This window comes from Pleurodeles waltl, chromosome 2_2 (genome assembly GCF_031143425.1).
Source record: "Pleurodeles waltl isolate 20211129_DDA chromosome 2_2, aPleWal1.hap1.20221129, whole genome shotgun sequence".
NCBI classification, from domain to species: Eukaryota; Metazoa; Chordata; class Amphibia; order Caudata; family Salamandridae; genus Pleurodeles; species Pleurodeles waltl.
The window spans coordinates 649410111-649432103 of NC_090439.1; positions in this window are offsets into that span (position 1 = coordinate 649410111).

The following is a 21993-nucleotide window of genomic DNA, read 5'->3' on the forward strand; positions in this document are numbered from 1 at the left end:
TGGCGGGGCTCCCGCGGTCCCCGGCCCTGGCGGTATTTACCGCCACGGTCGGAATGACCCCCTATGTCTCCAAAAGATTCAAGTACCAAAAGTTTGCAACTCTTACATAGCTACTGCCGCGGTGAAAGAAATTCAGCTGCCCAAACAGTATTAATCTTACAAAGATGTATTTGATGAGAAAGGAGCAGAGACTCTACCTCCTTATAGATCTTATGACTGTCAAATTGATCTAGCCCCAGGTGCAATACTTCCCAACTGTTGTGTATATGCCCTGTCAGAACATGAAAATTAACATTTACGAAAATACCTAGATCAATTTTTGGAGAATGGCTTCATTCGCCCCTCTAAGTCTCCTGCAGCTTCGCCTTTGTTTTTTGTTACAAAAGCTAATGGAGAACTTCGAACTTGCATCGACTATAGGGGTTTGAACAAAGTCACCATCAAGAATAAATATCCTTTGCCCCTAATTCCGGTCTTATTGGAACAAGTAAAGAAAGCAAAAATCTACACTTAGCTTGACCTTCGAGGTGCTTATCATTGGGTCAGAATGAGAGAGGGTGACGAATGGAAAACAGCGTTCAAGACAAGATATGGCCTTTTTGAATACACCGTCATGCCTTTTGGTCTGTGTAATGCTCCAGCAGCATTTCAATTTTTCTTGAATGACGTTCTTAGAGAGTACCTCGACATATTTTCCATAGTCTCCATCAATGACATTTTGATCTACTCAGACAATGAAAACGAACATGTCCAACACGTCAAGAAAATTCTTGCAGCCCTTCGGAAACACAATTTATATTGCAAGCTAACCAAGTGTGAGTTTCATATTACCACAGTTGAGTTTTTAGGGGTTATTCTTACCCCGCAAGGTATGGTGATGACAGAAAAGAAAGTAAAAGCTGTATCTGATTGGCCCACCCCAAAGACTGTTCGTGATGTACAATGTTTCCTGGGGTTTGCACATTTTTACCGGAGGTTCATAAATCATTTCTCCCAGACAGTGGCTCCAATCACGAAGCTACTAAGAAAGAAAGAAAAGTTTGTATGGTCCCCAGAAGCTGATCAAGCCTTCTCGACTTTGAAGGAAGCTTTCTCCACTGCCCCAGTCTTGACTCATCCTGATGCGAATCAACCTTTTCATAGTGGAAGCTGATGCTTCAGATGTAGCAATAGGGGCCGTCTTATCACAATGAAATAAAGACACTGGTCAACTTCATCCTGTAGCTTATATGTCTCGGAAGTTGAACGAAGCCGAACAGAACTATGTCATTGCTGAAAAAGAGCTTCTGGCGGTTCGTGACGCCTTTAAAGAATGGAGACATCATTTGTTGGGTGCCAAATACACTGTTACAGTATATACTGATCAGCGTAATCTTCAATTCATGAGTTCCGCTAGACTTTTGACCCCTCGGCAATTACGCTGGATGCTTTTTTTTGCCGAATTTGATTTTGTAGTAACCTTCCGGCCTTGTAAAGATAATCGCAAGGCTGACGCCTTGTCCCGTCAAGAGTCTACCACGTTGCCTGCATTTCAAGCCTCCAGAGCTATCATTGCTCCTGACAAGGTTCTATGTATCATAAAAACTGAAGATTTCTTTGAAGAAATTCGCAACTCTTTCACTGTTGAAAAATGGCAAACATTGGCCCAAGCAGATCCCAAAAGGTCAATCAAGCAAGGTTTACCCTTTCATGATGCTCGTTTGTTCGTACCCACTACCAAACTTCGCAAGATAGTGTTTCATTGGTTGCATGTTATACCTACGGCAGGTCACCCAGGTACTCCTAAAACTCTTGAACTGATCCAACGCTATTTTTGGTGGCCTACCCTAACAAAATATGTAAAAGCAATGGTAAACAACTGTGAAGTTTGTGCTCGCATTAAAACAAGTCATTCAAAACCAAAAGGGTTGTTACATCCACTTCCAACCCCAAGTCGTCCATGGGAGCACATTTCTTTAGACTTTATTACCAGTCTGCCAGTGGTTCAACAGCATTCAGTAAATCTGGTGGTAGTAGATAGTCTCACGAAATATGGACATTTCATCGCCTGTAAAAAATTGCCCACTTCTTAATGAATTGGCAACTATTTTACTGAACAGAGTGGTTCGTTATCATGGACTGCCAAAGGTTATCCTCTCCGATCGGGGGTCACAATTTTCCTCCAATTTCTGGAAGACATGGTGTAAAACACTCCAAGTGACATCTACGCTATCTACTAGTCACCATCCTCAAACAGATGGTCAAACGGAGAGACTAAATCAGACTTTGAAACAATACCTATGTGCCTACACTGAAAAGGCACTTCATTCTTGGACATCTATGCTCTGGTTAGCTGAGTTAGCTTACAATAACTCATTCCACACTTCTATTGGTGTTACACCCTTTTTTGGTTTATTTGGCTATCATCCTGACACCTTGCCCATCACAATTCCTCAAGAAAGTTCTCTTACTCCAGCTGTGTCAGAAACCATTCAGCATTTACATCAAACCCAGAGACTGATTCAACAGCATTTAGAAAAAGCCAAACAAAAATATAAAAGGCATTATGACAAGAAACATTGTGAGGGACCGCAATATCAACCAGGTGACAAAGTGTGGCTTTCCACAAAACTTATATACTTCAAGAAGAAGCACATGTTTAACCCTAAATTCATAGGTCCTTATACTGTCCTTCAGCAAATCAATCCGGTGACCTATGAACTACAATTGCCCAGATCATTACGGATTCATCCAGTGTTCCACAGTTCCCTCTTGAAAAAGGCAGTCCAAAAGGTCCACCCTCATCCAGCTCCTGTTCTAGTACAAGGGGAAGAAGAATACGAAGTCAAGAAAGTGTTGGATTCTAAACTGGGAGGGCGTAATCTATGGTACGTAATCTCATGGAAAGGTTATGGTCCTGAAAGTAACTCATGGGTTTCCGCATCTGATGTTCATGCTCCAGTACTTGTGAGACGCTTTCATCGTCTTAATCCAAGCAAACCAGGCCCTAGAGCGCGTCTGGGAGAGGGGAGTACTGTCAACACCAGAGCAATACGCACTCTATTGGCGACAAAAATGCAAAAACCCAGCACTCTCAAAACAAAGTAATTTATGCATTGTGCTGATATGTTGTGGTTTAACCTTTTGCATTGCAGAGTTAAATCCTGAAAACTTATTTTTAATATGCTTACAAATACTGTTCCTTTGCAATGTATTGCTGTAGGTTTTCAGAGTGTGTTAGGGTGTGGCCCCTTTCCAGGGCCTTCCAGAGACTTTCCCTGCAACATGCCTGGGCGTGGTTCTGGGCTGGGCCAAGACTCTATAAAAGAGAGCCAGCCCAACTCCCAGTGCTCACTATTCAAAGGTCCCAGTGCAGAGAAGCAGCTTCTTCCTGAGCTCCTGTCCCGGCGGCCTATTTGGATCTTCCAGTCTTCTGCCCTAATCCTTCATTGGTGATCATTGTTCCAGGCGGTAAGACGGTGGTTGGACTGTCCCGACACCGTTATTTAGAATTTTCATATTCTTGGTTTAAATTCTTAAATGAGTAACAGATTACTTGCGCGCTACCATTTCTTGACATTTATATGGTAGTTTATAAATAGGCAAGACGCGCAATTTATTTCATAAAGGTTTGACTTTGTTATTCATTGCGCGCTACCATTTCTTGACAATTACATGGTGGCTTAAGAATCGGCAAGACGCGCAATTCGTTTTATGGTGTTTAAACATTGTTGTCCTTTGTGCGCTACTATTTCTTGACATTTACATGATGTTTTACGAATTGGCAAGACGCACAACTCGTTTCATGAGCATTTAACTTTGTTGTTCATTGCGCGCTTCCATTTCTTGACATTTTACATGGTGGCTTAAGAATCGGCAAAAGAAGCGTGATTCGTTTCATTGTACTTTGATCTTGTTATTTATTGTGAGCTGTTATTCCTTGACATTTACATTGTGTTTTACGAATCAGCAAGATGCGCAATTCGATTAATGATGATTTGACTTTGATATTCATTGCGTGCTACCATTTCTTGGTATTTTACATGGTAACACTCGAATTGGCAAGACGCACGATTCTCTCCTCGAGTTTAATTCATGTTGTTTATTGTATGCTACTATTCTAAGATATTTATTATGTAATATTCGAGTTGACAAGTTATGTGATTTGTTTCCTGAATCCATATTATGTTATTCATGGTGCACAATCCTTTTATGGTGTTTACTATATATATATATATGTATATATATATATCTGCAATATGCGCAATTTGTGTTGAAACATTTTAAGAGTACACAGAAGGCCAGAGTTTCTAGATGCAATATTGTATGGTCCTAGTATACATTCTAAAAAACAGGATTTATATGACTGGTTTAAAATTTAGTCAGAATGTTTTTTCTGATTCTCATGTAAAGGAAAGTACTTGAATAAGAAAGTTTTCATTTAATTCATCTTGATTCCCCTACAGGTATCTGGCCATCTTGAAACTTAGTCATTTTAAACTTAACTCTTAGATTGTTCATGTTTTCAGAGTGACTAGGCTTAGAATCATAGTCTAGTATTGATTTCAGGAGATATCATTTTCATATTGTGTGTTCTAACCTTTTTCTTACTACAGGTCTCCTTCCCAGCTGTTCCCTTCCTAATCCCCTCTTCCCCTCTTGGACTCTCTCAGTCTCTGTGATTTATCTATCAGAGTTTTGGAGCTGTTCAGTGGGGAACGTGTTGGGAACGTGCACAGACCCCGAGGATCTGGTGAGTCTGACAGAGCTACAGGCTTCAACACCTATACCAATTGTCCTGGAATATACTCAGGAATTGCAGCCTTCTGATCATGCCAGTGCTTCATGAAACCCTGGCTAGCCTGAGGTTTCCTGCTTGCCTTGTGCATGTACTCTGCCATGCTTGAGCGCAGGCCCATCAAGCACATTGTCCTTTGCTTCTTTGCGAGGCTTCTCCAAAGACTTTCTCTGCAGGCACAATGACACCCTCACAGGGTGCCCAAACAACAACTCAGAGGAACTGAAACCAACCCCCTTTTGTGGGATCTTCCTGTAGGCAAACTGTAGGCATGGGAGAAGAACATCCCGTCTCCTCCTGAATTTTTCAGACAACCCATTGATCATGTCTTTCAGGGTCTTATTTAACCTCTCCACCAGACCATTGGTTTGGGATTGGGGATGATATGGGGTGGTGAACTTGTAGGTAACACCACATTCATCCCACATTGCCTTCAAATAGCCGGACAGAAAATGTGTGCCCCTATCTGAAACAACCTCTTTTGGGAAACCTACTCTGGTGAACACACAAAGCAGGGCCCTAGCCACAACAGGGGCATGTATTGTTCTGAGAGGTATTGCCTCAGGATACCTTGTAGCATGATCCACTACTACCAAGATGTACTAATTCCCTAAGAAGGTAGGTGGTTTTAGGGGACCAACAATGTCCACCCAGACTCTCTCAAAAGGGGTCCCAACCACTGGTAGTGGTATCAAGGGAGCCTTGGGTGTGCCCCATGTATTGCCACTGGTCTGACACGTGACACAGGAGCCACAAAATGTGTTTACCTTCTGAGACATATGAGGCCAATAGAAATGGTTCACCAACCAGTTTCAAGTCTTTCTCTACCTCAAATGTCCTGCCAAGGGGATATCATGACTCAAAGTCAGGATGAACTCTATGTTCTTCTAGTGCACCACCAACCTCTTAGTGCCCCCCCTTGAGGTTTCTGGCCTCAGTATACAGCAGCCCATCTTCCCAGTAGATCCTTTGAAATCCACTGTCATCCCCTTTCTCTTGCTTCAAGGCCCGCAAGGGTGGGACAGCCTCTCTGCCACTGACATAACTCCTCTCAGGAGGGTACACCGGTTCCTGTCAGTCTGACAGCCCTGGTAGAGATGGAGCCCCATCCTCAGAGGTCAGATCCTCCCCATCAGGGTCAGGTGCCTGCTGCAACTTTGGAGTTCCCTGGGCTGGCTCATCAGACCTAGCGCCCTTGTCCATGGAGGCTTGGCCCTCTGTTACGGAATCCAAGTGTCCAGCATTTCCCTTCTGAGAAGTCTGTAACCTGGTCACAGCACATACTCACACAGGGAGCTCCAATATTCTCATATGGAGCCCTCTCTCTACTTCTAACTTATAACTTCTCAGATGTTTTTAGATCATTTCCCAGTTAACAGCAGGTGACACAGATACTTTTTTAGGACCTGTCACGTGGCCCCTCCCCCCAAAAGTACATATAATAATGCCAGGCCCTGAGGCTAGGGCCCCTGTGTCCAAAATTTGCCGGGGAGGAGGGACCACGTGCCTCCACTCCCCCAAACAAATTTTTTTTTAGAAGGCCAGACCCTGGGGGATGGGGTCCCCCCGACCTAAATCAACCAGGTGAGGGGAGACTACGTTGACCTGCAGCCAACTTCCGCTGTGCATGGTAAAAGACCTTGCGCAGCATGGGGTTGGGTGGTTATGGGGTCTGCGGCCAGTCCCTGTGGCTATCTGCTGTTGTGCAAGGCCAAAGGCTGTGTGCTGTGGTGGTTGGATTAATGTATAGTAATGAAAATTACTTTACGTTAAAAAGAACATAGAAATTCACTGAAAAGAACAAAGGTTACAGTAAAGTTATAGTTAGGCTCACATTTTAAATGTACCAAACTATAGTGAATTTCTATGTTTTTTTAAATTCTATTTTCTAACTATAATGTCCCTGTAACCTTTGTTTTTTATATATATATATATATATATATATATATATATATATATATATATATATATATCACCTACTGGCAGTCACCAGAAGGTAGTTATAGTTAGGACCAAGTTTCCATAGGAAAATAATTTTTTAATTTGGCTATATCTTTGGCACCGTTTAATGAATCTTCAGACATTTTAAAAAGAAAGTGTCCTCTAGGGTCTTGTTGTGCATGGAAAGTTTCGGGGTGATCCGTCAAGAGGGGTCAGAGAAAAAGGAGAGTCAAAAAAGTCTGTTTCCCATGTTAATTCCCATAAAGATTTTAGACACTGCATTACCCTAAATTTGGCAGAAACGTAGCTGTTGGCCCAGAAATCATGGTTTTTGTTATTTGGTGTTAATCCAGTCAGTAGTTTTCGAGAACTTAAAAGAAATCCAAATTTATATATCTAGGTGGGCGAATATTTGTGTGATTTCTCCCGATCTCATGCAGAGATCTGATTGGCTACCAACACTTCAAACAGGTAGTACTGGCAGCCATTTTGGGACTTGGACTCAGCCGAGTCCCAAACAAAAAGATAACCAATAAAGAAAAGAGGGCAGGGTATAATTACCCTGACTGCCCCTGCCTTGGTCCAGGGGTCCGCCTGGGGCCCCACAAAGGCAAAAAAAAATGTTTTAATTGTTGCTGCAAATTTGTGACAAATTTCCAAATCCATGTAAAAAATGTTGATTAAAAAAGTGCCCTTGTTTTCTATGAAGACCACAGGTGGGCGTATTGGGCTCCCCTCCTAGGGCTCTTTTTTGCCCCAGCGACCACCATCACCCTGGGGATTTATACAAAAAATGAGAGGGGCCGTGTGGACCCCCTCTATTGGGATCAGAGAGCCCCGGGGACCACCACCTCCCAGGGACTTTATGTTATAAAGGAGGAGAACCCCCTAGAATGCTACTATGCCCGGTGACCACCACCTCCCTGAGGCTGAATAAATACTAACCTTGCCCGGGCCCCAGGGACCACTACCTCCCCACGGCCAAATACATAATAAAAAATGGGAGGCAGGCCACGTTTCCCCCCCTCCTGGGTCATATACGCACCAGGAGTCACTACCTCCCTGGGGCCGGCCCAAGCTATTTAAAGGATGGGAAAGCACGGTCCCCCTCCTTGAGCCATTAATGGCCCTGGGGACTTCCACCACCCAGGGCCATCTCCTGCTTTCTCCCAAGGTGCCCACCCTGAAGAGATAGCTGTTTAATTTCGCTTGTAGGGAGCTGACAGCTCCCACCAAGCGAGAGCAAACACTAACTTTGCTTTCTGGAAGCTGAGTTTTCAACTGTTTCCCTGTCCCCAGCCCTGGGGACAGGGAAACAGATGAAACAATTGCTCCTGCACTCAGGGAGCTGCATTTCTATCAGCTGCCTGTGTGTGGGAGCATGGCTGGCTCCTGCAAGAAACAGAGAACTGGCTGGGACTGCGGGGACCTTGACGTTCACCCCGCAGTCCCCAACAATGCACACTGGGTGCCCTGGGTAGGGCCAGGGCATCCAGGCACTAGTGGCTGGTCCCCAGGGGATGGTGTCCCAAGAACCGAAATCAGCCCAGGGAGGGGGGCTGTGCAGTATCCCTCCCCCTTTTAACTATGTATTTAGCCCTGGGAAGATTGTGGTTCCCAGGGCATATTTAAACCTCAAGGGGGGGGTCCATATGACCCCCTCATTTTGTTGATTTAAGCCCAAGGGAGGTGGTGGTCCCCGGGGCTCAAGGAGTGCAACTGAGGGAGGTCCTTGCAGCTCCCCTCCTTAATTACAATAAAGCCCCAGGGAGGTGGCGGTCCACAGGACTCATAAAAGCCTCAGGAGAGGGCCTTGTGCGCCCCCTTCCTTTATTTTTTTATATACTGGGATTCCCCCAGGACTTGGCCCACCCAGGAGCTTTTTTTAAATCGAGCGTGGAGCCAACACTTGTGTTTTTTTTTTTTTTTTTGCCCCAAATTTGATGCAAATTTGTGGCAAAAATTAAAAAATATCCTTTTTAGACTTGGGGGGTCCCATGGGGACTCCAACACCAAGGCTAGGGTGTCAGTGGATTTATACCCTGCCCCCTTTTCTTTACTTTGGCAAGGATGTGTGTGGCATTGTCAGCTTATAGGGGATAGGCCGCAGGGCCTTACCTTAGGTCAGGCCCTGCAGGCAACACCTGCGGCACACAGCTGAGCACTGTACTGGTGCAGGATTTGGTGCTTATAGAGGTTAGAAGGCCATGTGTGGCATGGGGTTTGATACTTATAGGGGTAAGCTGTAGACCCTCCAGCCAGCTCCCACTGTGCACAGCCAAAGGACGTGCATGTCACGGGGTTTAGTGCTTACAGGGGGTTGTCTGCAGGCCCTGGGCAAACCCTTGTTCAGCACAGCCAAAGGCTGCGTGTGACACATGATTTGGTACTTACAGGGGGTTGGCCGTGCGTGGCGGTGGCTGGATTAACATAAAGGGCCTGATTACGACTTCGGCGGAGGGGATTGCTCTGTCCCACATGTGACGGATATCTTGCCCACTGTATAATGAGCTCCATAGGATATACTGGACTCGTGGTTCGGCGGGTGGGATATCTGTCACATTTGGAACGGAGTAATCCCCTCCGGCAAAGTCGTAATCAGGTCCAAAGCAATTAAAATGACTTATTGTTAAAAAAACATAGAAATTCACTGAAAAAAACCCAAAGGTTATAGGGAAGTTATAGTTAGGAAATACAATTTAAAAATGATATTAATTCATTTAAAATACCAAAGATTAAATTGACATTATAGTTAGGTTCTAAATTTACTTGCATAAAACCATAGAAATTCAGAAGTTCTAGTTATAGTTATCTCCAGTAACTATGACTCGTGCCCTAAGGTAACTATAACCTGCGCCCTTGACATGCACTGCTAATTATTCCACATATTACATCACTAATAACATCTTTCATAACATAATGTATAATATAATTTGCAGTAAAATTATTGAGGATAAAACTGTGCCTGGCAGGGACGCGAGTTACAGTTACCTGAAAGCAAGGCTTATAGGGCCAGATGTAGGTAGCTTGCAAATTGCGACTTGCAATTTGCGAGTCCGTGCGACTCGCAAATTGCAAGTCGCAATTTGCTATGCAGAAAGGTGTCTCAGACACCTTCTGCATCTCGCAATGGGGTCGCAATGACCCACCTCATGAATATTCATGAGGTGGGTCGCAAATTGCGGCCCCATTGCGAGTATGGGCACTTGCTAACATGGAGGCCTGCTGACGTCAGCAGGCCTCCATGTTAGCGACCTACTTGTCAATAAAACAGGTTTTTTTTTTTTTAAGTGTAGCCCGTTTTCCCTAAGGGAAAACGAGCTGCACTACAAAAAAAACCGAAACCTTTAGTTTCGGATTTTTCAGGGCAGGGAGTGGTCCCTTGGACCACTCCCTGCCCTGAAAAAATATTTTGGGGTGCAATCACAAACTGGAAGGGGTCCCATGGGGACCCCTTCCAATTTGCGATTGGGTTACCATCCACTTGAAGTGGATGGTAACTGCGATGCCATTTGCGACCGCATATGCGGTCGCAAATGGTATTGCATCCCAATGCGACTCGCAAATAGGAAGGGAACACCCCTTCCTATTTGCGAGTCTGAAATGCATTTTGCGAGTCGGTAACGACTCGCAAAATGCATTTCTGCATTGGGATACGCGTTTTGCGACTCGCAAACAGCAGATTTTGCCGTTTGCGAGTCGCAAAACGTTTGGTACATCTGGCCCATAGTTACTTAAGATAACTGTAACTATAACTGCTGAATTTCTGTGGTTTTGTGCGAGTAAATTCAGAACCTAACTATAACGTCCCTAAAACCTTTGGTTTTTTTTTAAGTGAAAAAAATATATTTAGATTACCTAGTGCCAGTTAGTTTTCATACAAAAAGCGTTTTTTGACTTGTCTTTATCTTTGGCACTCTTTGACCAATCTTCATGAAACTTTCCAAAAAACAGTGCCCAGTGATTCTTGTTGTGCTCGGAAAGTTTCAGGGTGATCCGTCAAGTGGGGGCAGGGAAAAATGGGGGGTCAAAAAAGTTGTAGCCTTTGAACAAGGCTACAGCCCGAACCACTGGACCGAATTACACCACATTTTGCAAAATGCTAGCTTTTGGTGCGCAGATTGTGCTTCCGTTTTGTGGTGCAAATCTGTCCAGTAGTTTAGGAGATGTTAAAGAAACTATATATGAGTTTGTGACAACTTTGAGAAGATTTAAGAGCTCGTGCATAGCAAATGCAGAGCTCTGACTGTCTGCCAGCACTTCAAACCAGGAAGTGTTGACAGCCATCTTGAGACTTGGCTTCAGCTGAGACCCACAGCTACAATGAAAAAAAAAAACAAGGGTCCAGAGTAGGGACATCCTGACCCCTTAGTTCTGATGCCCCCCTCCAGCTGGCCTTACAGGGCAAGTGTCATGGGTTGCAGCAGCACAATATATCACACAAGGCAAGAGAGACAGCAGTGCAGCACAACAGATTATGGAAAGCCATAGGGAGAGGACAGGGCCATGCACATGGACATCAGAGAGCAGAGGAAAATGAGGCAAAGGCAGCAAGCTGAACATCCCAGACAGACAGGAGGGACAGTTGCAGCATAACAGACCATGAAGGGCAGGAGGGAGGGGGCAGGGGCACGACAACGGAGCAGACAAGACAGGATGGAGGAAATAGGGGCTTGTACATGGAAAATTAGGAGGAGGGGCCAAGGGGGCAGGAGTATCAAGCTCACCATGGAGGGCAGGCGGGATGGGCACTGGAAGCCAAAGACACCTTGGAGGACAACAGTGAGACTATAATAGCATACATGCAGACAATGGGGGGAAGGTGGGAAGGGGTCAGGGGCAGCAAGCTGATCACACAGGGCAGGTTTGAAGGGCTCTGGCAGCAGAGAAGACCATGCATGGAAAGCGGAAGGGGTAGTCGCAACACAACAGCCACAGTGGGCAAGAGGGAGCAGGCAGGGGCATGCAGAAAGGATCATGGTGAACAGAAGGGAGGGGTAGGGAGTGGACTCAGACAAGAGTGGGCAGGGGAAGGTGCTTCACAACAGGCCACACAGGGCAGGCAGGAGGAGCAAATGCAGCACAACAGAGCATGGAAGGCAAAAGGGAGTGGCAGAAATATGGACCATGGATGCCAGGAGTGAGGAGCTAGGAACATGGAAGTCGGACAGGCAGGGTAAATGTGGTAGAGGTAGGTGGCAACCATCTGGGCAAATGGGACAGGCAGTGGCAGCTCAATAGAACAGTCAGAGTAGTTAGGAGGAGCAGTGGCAGGTCTATGGAACAAGGTAGGCAACAAGAAGAGCAGGGGCATGCACACAGACGTGAAGGGCAAGAGAAGGAGGATAGGGGCAGCAAGCTAAGCACAGAGGATAAGCAGGAGGGCAATGATGGAGCATATAATTAGGCAATGCAGGGCAGGAGGAGTGGGAAGGGACATCAAGCTAAATGGGGGGCAGTAGCAAGACATCAGACCAGGCAGGGCAGGAGGGAAGGGGCTGGTGCATTGACTCAGACAACAGAGGGTAAGGAGGAGATGGACCTTAGTAAACACTTGTGGGCCCAACACTGACGACACCGGTTTTTAGACATAACTATAGAACAGACTACACTTCCTACAACCTACTCCCATCTTGTGGGGTGGTGACCTAACTACATACCTAGATCCATCATGAGATAGATCATTCTGGGGGGATTGGCATGGAAAACAATTCACCACGGTCCTTGGTGAGAGCAAGGAGGAATATGGACTAGTAGACATATGGAGATTATAGAACCTTGACAAGCATGAGGGCAAGTTCGCCACCTTGGTGCACAGCTTGTGGCCTTGCTTGGATTACTGGCTGGCAACCCCGGAGCTGAACACTTGGACAGAAGGGTGTCAACATGTCACCATAACTCTGTCAGATCAAATTGTTAAGTTGACATTGTCAATACTCACGTATATCCCACACAATTTACATGGAAGTTTCAGGCATTAGAGCTGCTGGGCCAAGTGTACCAGGAGGGATTGTGATCAGCCATCATAGAATGTTTTAAAAGAAACTTGGGTTCTGTAGAGGGGGAAGACACACTCTAAGAAGTATTTAAGGTCACAACCAGACAGTTTTGCATCAGTATGCAAGCTGGAATCTTAGGAGACATCCGTACGCAATTACATCGGATTGAAAACACAAAATAAACATTCCAGCGTGACTATGCGGCTGCACCCCAACCTAGTACTATTGCTACCATTACAGAACAAATCCCAAACTGCAACGATGTGGATGAAAGTGAACTGTGACACATCTCTAAGCGCCATGTAGAAATGACATATGACGAGGGGAAAATATCCAGAACATAGACCCTCATTACGACTTTGGCGGTCTTTTCACAAGACCACCAAAGCTGCGGGCGCCAAAAGACCACCCACCATATTATGATGACTGCAGGATTACCGCCACATTTTTGTTGGAAATCCTGCAATAATATGGCAAGGCGGTGTCCTGATGGCAGGGCGCTGCCTATGGGGGGGGTGCCTGTTCCCTTTCCCTGCTGGACGACCTCCTCGCCAGACAAGGTAAGTCGGGAGTCCGACAGGGCAGGTGGGTGTGAGGTGTTTTGTTTGCGTGTGTGAGTGGGTTTTTGTCTGCATGTGTGTGCATGTTTGTTTGCATGTGTGTATGCGTGTTTGTCTGCGTGTGTGTATGCATGTTTGTCTGCGTGTGTGTTTGTGTTTTTGTATGGGTGTATGCATGCGTGGTTGAATGCGAGTATGAGTGCTGAGGTGAATGTGAGTATGAGTGCTGAGGTGAATGTGTTTATGTAAGTGTAGGTGAATGAGTGTAAGCATGGTGCGTGTGGGTGTCTGTGTGTGTGTGCATGTATGTGGGGAGGGGTCGCTGTACCTTAAGTTGGGGTGGGGGAAGGTGCTCTGTACCTTAAGTGGGGTAGGAGGTGCTGTACCTTACGGAGGGAGGGGGGTCCTGGTATGGAGGGGGGAGTATTTTGCTTGCTGGGGGGGTGGAGGAGTCGTCTGCCAGTTACACAGAAGAAATTCCCTGGTAGCCTTTCCGCCAGGGTTTTTGTGGCAGTGCTACCGCCACAGAAACCCTGGTAGAAAGCAGGCTCAAAATACCACTGGCGGTCTTCTGTGGACCGCCGGGTCGGAGATGCTCATCTCCGGCCCAGTGGCTCAAACCACCCTAGTGGTATGAGTGGGGATGTAGCGAGTTGGCAGAGGCCAACCCGCCACACTCATAATGTGGCGGTCTTCACCGCCAGCCTGTTGGCGGTGAAACCGGCACTGTGGCAGGGTCATAATAAGGGCCATAGTCTGGTTCCTGGACTGAAGTCCACCTCGGCACCTAACCACATTGTTAAAATTACTGACTTCGAGGGGGAAAACAGATGTAGCACACCAGCAATCTTATCTGCCTTCTCGGATTTCTACACCAGATTCTATTCCACTAGAGGCTCAGCCACAATGGCGTAGATTGATGAGTGCCTAGATGATGTAGCCCTAGTGTGGTTGTCCCTGGGCCAGCAAGAATATCTTACACAGCCTATTGCTGTACAGGAAGTGCGGGAGGCGATACACTCACTTCCCAATGGCAAGGCACCAGGCCAAGACAGCCTGACAGTTGAATTTTACGAAGATTACTCTGTCCTGCTGGTACCAAAACTTCATGCAATGTACAAAAAGGCATATATCTTAGACAAGTGCTTCCCCTTCTCTCTGTGAAGCCCTCATTATCACGCTATTAAAGCCCAACAAAAACCTGAGTACTGCGAGTCCTACTGACCGCGATCACTGATAAACAAGGATGCTAAAATACTGGCAAAAATACTGGCCACTTGGCTCCAACCTTTTACAACTAATCTGGTCCTGCCAGATCAATCTGGTTTTATACCTACACGCTCCACATCACGAATATTTGTGAATGAAATTCAAGCTATTACACAAGGTTGACCCATGGAAGGCGGCAGCAGCTGTATTAATGGATGCTGTTAAAGCCTTCAACTCATTTGAGTGAACATATGTGTTCACAAAACTGGATCGTATGGGGATGCCGAGGCCTTTCTCAGGTTGGTGCACCTGCTGTACACTGACACAATGGCAAAGGTATGGGTCAGTGGCCATATGACAGGGATGCTACCAGTGCACTGGGTCACACAACAGGGATGCTCCCTACCCCCAATACTATTCAAACTCGCTCTTGAACCCTTAGTGTGCATACTCCATCAGAGACATGCTGATTCTGCACTGCGCTTTCAGATGTGACCCGTCAATGTCTCACTCCATACAAATGACATGGTCTTGTACTTCTGTAATCCCACGCTACACATAGCACCAGTACTCCAAGAATATACACATTTTGAGTGGTACTACAGCATAAGTATCAACTGGGCAAAATCAGTTGTATTTCCCTTAACTCTGAGCACACAACTGCACCCATTAGAGTTCCCTGTGGAATGGAGCACATATTCTGTTAAATATTTAGGGGACTGGATTCATAGAGACCCGGATGAGGTGATCCATGAGAACTATGGGGGGGGCGGTGATGAAACTTGATCAACAAGTGACCAGAAAGTGACCAGATGGTCCAGGATGCCACTATCTCTGGCAGATAGATTGGTGATCATGAAGATGATAGTGCCCCCCAGATTCCTTTACCTTTTTGCTAATATTCCTACACATTAGTTTGTGCAGCAAAATAGCCCAGAATCAGTTGGGACACACTGACACTCCTGCATGCACAAGCAGATTTCAGGGCACCAGACTTATACCTCTATAACCTGTGTGCCCAGGCACATTATTGGTATGACACGCTTGCGTACAAACCACACTTGGCAGTAGAGGCCATAGACGCCCACCCCATTACAATCAATGCCATCATGCCACACAGATGCAGAGATGCACCTAGAGGGGAAATCCATACTGTTACCTGGACCACTAATTCAACGAGGAACAATATGCACACAAGCTAAGAAGCTACCCTTGTATGCTCTCCCTAACATTTTACATGGTCAAAACAGTCACCCATGAAGTGGATGCACTCGCCATGTTTGATCCTTCGGGATGTGTACCAAGCAGGACAATTTAACACCTTGGCAGATGTCCAATCCATGCAACACCGAACACCACTAATAACATTCATATGCTATCGCCTTAGGGCAGCTATAAGAGAGCTATATCCCTCTTTCCTGGCAGAACCCTCCAAGGTCGAAGATCTTCAAATTTTGCTGACTAACCCCACACATAGAAAGCTCATTGTAAAACTGTATAATGCAGCTCAATAAGATATACTGCCTGCCCAAAACCCGGCATTAGACAGATGGAATGCGGTCCTCACGTACACTTCACACAGCCAGAGTGGGGCTTCTGCTGCACACTGACACGAATGCTGGCACCCATTTGCAATCTACGTATCATCCACTTCAAATACCCGCAACAGACATATTACACTCTGGTTAGATGATTTCGATATGGGCAGCAGGGAGACACAAATTGTTTGAGATGTTAGGCACAATAAACAGACTTCCTGCACGGGCTGTCTGTGCAACCCAGTTCCTGTAGTTCTGAATACATGTAGAGTGCACCCCCCAGATGTGTTTACTTGGCTTAGTTAAGCAGCTACAATGGGCGAATCACAAATTTATTTCAGTGGCACTGCTATTGGCAAAGCAAAGAGTGGCCATACACTTGGGTAAGAGATCGGTGCCTACGCCCAAACAATGGCTGCTGGATATGTCATGATGTAGGGAACAATTAAAAACATTTGCTGGGGAACTATCACTGCCATTGTGTCCATAGGACATTTGGGGCCTACTCACAACCTATCAAATGTCAACAGCAAACATGATGTAAATATAGAGTGAAATAGGTGGCAATGTTAGGGGCCGTCAGTTTGGATGTGGTTGTACTTGAATTGTTATTGCTGTACAACCACTATGACATATTTCTACTGCAGGTGGTAACAGATGTCATAGGGGGTCATTATGACCCCGGCGGTGAGTGGTAATGTGGCAGAAGTACTGCCGACAGGCTGAAGGTACATACTGCCACATTATGAGAATGGGGGTTGGCTGCAGCTCAGACCGTCATGGCGGTAGCAGCCGCCAGGCCGGAGAAGTCAGTCTCCAGCCCGGCGGCCGCTATAGTACCGCCGGCCGCATTATGAGCCAGCCTACCACCATGGCTTTCATGGCATTAGCAACGCCACGAAAACCATGGTGGAAGGCCCTACCAGTGACAGGGAACTCATTCCCTGTCACTGGTAGGCAGCTCACCACCCCCAACACTCCCCAGACTCCCCCACCCCCATTCCATCCACACTCCCCCCTTCTGATCCTCTTACCCCCATACACGCACACACCCATAGACACGCACCACGCATACACCCACACACTCACACTGCCATACACACATTCAAACACACATGCATTGTCATACTTGCACACATTCGTACGCACATTCACACTGACATGTTGACACACACTCACATTACCATTCTTACAAGCATTTACACACGTGCATACACCCACGCAAACAACACTACACACACAGACACATTCACGCACACACTCAAAGATTCATGCACCCAACCCCACACACACAAACACACAACACCCCCACCCCTCTCCCCTGTCGGAAGCCCAACTTACCTTCTTCCAAGTGGTCTTCCATCAGGGAACAGGAAGGGGCGCTGCTACTGCCAGAAGCTCCCGCCAGCAGAACACCGCCAGGCTGTATCACATGTCATGATATGGCCCGCGGCAGTCTACTGGCGTGGCGGTGCATGTGGTAGCAGCGCCACCTTACCACCATCCACCACTATGATCACTGCCGGATTTCCACCCTTCTTGTGACGGCCGTCACCGCGGTGGTAGGCAGTTTTTATCGCACATGACATAATTAGGCCCGTATTGTTTTGTATTTGCATATATGTTGAAAACTTTAATAAAAAATTATATTCACAAACATCTCCACAGGATAGATAGTGCTCCTCCATATGAAAAATAAGTCATCGATGTAACGGAGCCACAAAATGACGTTCTCCATATTCTCTGCTATGTCTTGTGCGATGGATACCTGCTCCTCCCACTAGCCCATGAACAAATTCACATACAAGTGGGTGAAACTAGTACTCATCACATCGCAGTTGGCAGAAAATATCACCATCAAACATGAAGAATTTATTGCTGAGGCAAAACTTGATCATTTCAGCAGCATGGTGGTATGCTGCAAATAATGAATGGGCCTACCCCTAAGGAAGTGCTGAGAGGACTGAAGACCATCAGTGTGTTGGATTAGTAGGTAGAAGGAGCATGCATCTACTGTCATAAGGATAAATCCATAGTCCCATGAATACCCTCTGTGCATTGAAGGAAGTTGTTGGTGTCTTTAATGTGAGAAGGTAAGATGGATACAAAGCTCCTGAGAAAGAAATCTAGGTCTCTAGATGAATTCTCCAAGGCACTATTCCTTGAGGACACAATAGGCTTCCCCATAGAATTAGTTTTATTCTTATGGATAACTGGGGAAAGTCTTTCCTCAGATACTCAAATTTCAAGGAGACCTTGGTTTTTCCAGTCTTACAATCTGGCCCAGAAAGTGATGATGGTTGTGCGATATTCTTCCTTGGATATAGGAGCATAGCAATCCCTGTCATTTAGTTTTCTGTGTGCCTCAATTATTTACTGCTTTTTGGGGCAAAATGACAATGTTAGCCCCTTTATCTGCAGGGCAGATTACTGTATCTGGATTGTACGACGGAACACCGACTTTAAAAACAACTACTGCCTTAACAACGAGGTCGGAACACCGACCTCGTTCTTACTACTAATGATTTTACCACGAATGCCTTAACAACGATATTTCGTTGTAAAGGCATTCCTGATAAAAGCATTAGTAATAGGCACCATTCACCCTACATCCCTCACCCCACCCCCCCAACCCCACCCCAAAACCTAAAACCCCCTGACCCCCCACCCCCTCCCCAAAACCAAAAACGCCCCACCCCCCAACCCCACCCCAAAACCTAAAACCCCCTGACCCCCCACTCCCTCCCCAAAACCAAAAACGCCCCACCCCCAACCCCACCCCAAAACCTAAAACCCCCTAACCCCCACCACCCTCCCCAAAACCAAAAACGCCCCACCCCCCCAACCCCACCCCAAAACCTAAAACCCCCTGACCCCCCACCCCCTCCCCAAAACCAAAAATGCCCCACCCCCCCAACCCCACCCCAAAACCTAAAACCCCCGACCCCCCACCCCCTCCCCAAAACCAAAAACGCCCCAACCCCACCCCAAAACCTAAAACCCCCACCCCCCTAACCCCACCCCAAAACCTAAAACCCCCCCGCCCCCTCCCCAAAACCTAAACCAACCACTTACCTTAGTCGACCCCTTCTCACCTGTGTCATCCTCCTTCGCCAACTCCCTTCTTTGTACCTTAACCACGCATGTTCGTTGTTCAGAACATACATAGTTAAGGCACAAAATAACGGAGTTGTGGTTAAAAAAAGCGTTGTTGCGCTTTCGTTAACCACGACTTTCGTAAAAAGAAAGTCGTAAAAAAGGATGTTTCCCCTGTATCTGGATCTCTGGCTAAATCACCTGGCATTGGGACCTTGTTATATTATGTATAGTGTTGTGTTGTCTGCATCTGAGCTTCTTTGGATCTCTTAGAGTCTGCTCATAGAAAGAATCAATTTTATTGAAGGGTATTTGTATCAAGAATACAGAAGTAGGTTTGAAGTTTGTTGGGACTGAACTATCATATATAATGCCCAACTTACCCAACAAAAGTTTAGGATCATTAGCACAGCCAATAGTGACTTCACCTTGTTCTTGTTCTTGCAGTGTCACCATTATATCCACACGGCTTATTTTGAGATTGGACGTGATACCCCCAGTAGAGTTACTGTTGCCACCTGTGAATATTGCTGTCAACAGCATATGCCATTTCTTAAGTTTAAGCTTTCTAACAAACCTTAACATATCAGTCTGAGTCTGTACATAGTTAAAGTTACTCGTGGGCAGACTGAAAGGAATAGAGCTAACACAAAAAGTTAAATGCCTGTCAATTTTGTACCTGATAAATTTACCACTGTGCTGCTTTGGTAACACCCTGTTGTTATAGACATCCCTCCCACCATTTGATATCTCCTGTTTGGATAATTTCTCCAATTTTCTTAGTTTATCCTTAAGATCTTGACCTTCATTGGGTATGCTGGCTTGTCCCCTGACCGCACTCCTAGAGAACAGCAGCTTCACCTCTTGCAATCTTTTCTCATCACTCACTGTTGCCATTTTCCTAAAACACTGTGGTAAGGGAAGTGATCAACATGCTACCCTCCTTCCCTAGATAAATCTAGGTTCCTCACTTTCGTATTGTTAATATAAATTAAACACTAATCTGTGAGGTAATGGTGGTAGGTTGCTACAAAGTGGTGGAATGCACTAAACATTTCCATGACGTACCGAACAAGGTGATGTTCCCTCCACCTGCTTGATAAAGGCTGTAAAAATCTCAATTACCACAATACTGAATTGTAAGGTATTCAATCTCCCACCCAGTGACATGAGTGAGGGTCAATGAGGAAATGAAGCTGCCCGGAGGGCATTTGTGCCCAGTGACTTGTTTGGCCCCATGGCCACTACAAGATGCCCACCTATTTCTCACCACTGGGAAATGGTCATTATGTAGGGCATCTCTTCACAGTCCTGATGTCCAAGTGGGATTATGCTCAGCCCCCAATGCTACACACCATAGAGTCGCTGATCTGAGCCCTCCAAGAAGTATGGGGTCCTTTGAAATTGATGGTCAGAGAGGGTATTACGTGCCTACTGTATGGGTCCTGAAAGTCAGGATCAAGTATGCTCTTCGTTACATCAAAATTCAAGGTGAGCCAAAATATTCTGCAAAGATGGTTGTGGACCGAATGAGACTTCCGGCTTACATCTTCAGTATATTTCCGGTTATGCCATGTGACTGCGGCAGGTGCTCAAACACAATTCTTTTTAGAAGCGCCACACAGCATCTGCAAATATAAGGATCATGCAGATGGTGCTAGAGTCTATAATTACGAGTTATACAATGTGGTACAAAAAACCCATTCCATATGATGAGGACAGGTAAAGTTAGCATATAGGCCCTCATTATGACCCTGGCGATCGGTGGTATTTTGGAGAAAAGTACTGCTAACTGGCTGGCGGTACCTTTCCCCAAAATATGACATTGGCGGTTTGGCTCAAGCCAGACTGCCAATGTACCACTCCGTCCGCCAGGTCGGTAACAGCCGTCTGGCTGGAGACTACAGTCTACAGCCAGGTGGCCGTCACTGTCCCACCTGCTGGATTATGACCCCACCTACCACCATGGTTTTCGTGGCTTCCTTACAGCCACGAAAACCATGGCGGTAGGCACTATCAGTGACAGGTAATCCCTTCCCTGTACTGATACGGGTCTTCCATGCCCCCTCCCCTTAGCCCTCCCCAGAGTCCTCCCCCGCCCTCCCACTCCAGACCCCCCGACATACAGGCATATTCACGCACCATGATACACATGCATACACACACTCATACCCACATTCAACCACACATGCATACATCCATTCACACACACATCCACACACACTGACATACCTACAAGCGCATACGCATTCACACAACACACAATACACGCACTCACACATCCATACATGCATACACATACCACACGCAACGCACACCCACATTATCGCACACACAAACATACACACACACCCCCGCACATACACACAACACCCCTACCCTCCTCCCCTGTCAGAGCACCTGACTTACCTGATTTCAGGGGTCCTCTGGCAGGAGACGGGACGGGGTGCTGCTACCAGCAGCAGCGTCCGCCAGCAGAACATCGGCAGGCGATATCATGGATCATGATACAGTCTGCAGCAGTCTACTGGAGTGGCGCTGCTGCTGGCAGCAGCGATACCCTACCGCCGTCCGCAGCCATGTCCATTCCACCATCCTTCAAGGTGAAATTCCAGCTATGGTCATATTATGGCGGTCGGCTGGTAGTCACGGCGAAGGTCTTTTGGCCGACGTCACTGTGGAGATAGGTGGTTTTTACCGCCACTGTCATAATGAGGGCCATAGTCTGTTTGTATCAGCAGAGACTCAAAAACCAGAGTGGTCAGCTTATGTCAGGTCAAAATCCTGAGCTAATGTAGATTTTTCTAGTAAACTATGACGGAAAATCTTAATTTTATTAAAGACACAGAAGTGAGTATTATGCTTCTTTAATC